Genomic DNA, 866 nt, shown 5'->3' with positions numbered 1-866 from the left:
CTGGTCAGAGTTCTGATTGCATGTATTAGCTCTAGAATTACCACAGTTATCCAAGTAACTGAGTAAGATCTAAGGAACCAAAACTGATATATTGAGCCATTCGCGGTATCGCCTTAATACGGCTTGCACTGAGACATGCATGGCTTAATCTTTGAGACAAGCATATAACTACTGGCAGGATCAACCAGGGAGCTAACCGAGACTTGTTGAAGTCGTCAATTACTCTTCTCGTTTCATATTCGCATATAAAATACACACAAACTTATGCATGCATGTACAATATACGCACAGTATGAAACGAGCGTCTCACCGTATCGTCGATCGCGTTAGACGCGATAGATTTTAACGGTTGACTCTTATAAAAATTTATATGAGACACAAACGCGCTTTAAGCACGCGCGCGCGCGTGCGCTATAATATATAACGCGACGACAGCGGCGGCGGCGGCGGCGGCGGAGGCGTCTTCACATAATGACACATAACGGTCACGAATTCGAACGTTCTAAACGAGATCGAGTTTTTTTTTCAAAATAACACTTCGCACACGACGTGTACGTATGTATTGTTCAACGATTATTATCGTAAAACATTGGGATCGACGCCCGGTGTTTGAGTGATCGTACCGATACTCGGGTTGTGTATTTTTTGTACATGATAAATGTAAAAATTAACAAAAAGAATTTTAGAAACGACCGTTCATATATAATATAAAAATTATACACACTATACGAATACACTGAATCTTTTAAGAACTCCGTCTCTAACGTTTTCTCATATCGTCGCGACGTCGCAGATCGACTACAATGAATCAACATTTATTCCATGAGGATAGATTGTAGCGAGAGCGACGACGACGACGATAAGAG

The sequence above is a fragment of the Vanessa atalanta genome, unplaced genomic scaffold (assembly GCF_905147765.1).
Source record: "Vanessa atalanta unplaced genomic scaffold, ilVanAtal1.2, whole genome shotgun sequence".
Taxonomy (NCBI): Eukaryota; Metazoa; Arthropoda; class Insecta; order Lepidoptera; family Nymphalidae; genus Vanessa; species Vanessa atalanta.
The sequence above is the reverse complement of the archived record's forward strand: the minus strand, read 5'-3'. Positions refer to the sequence as shown.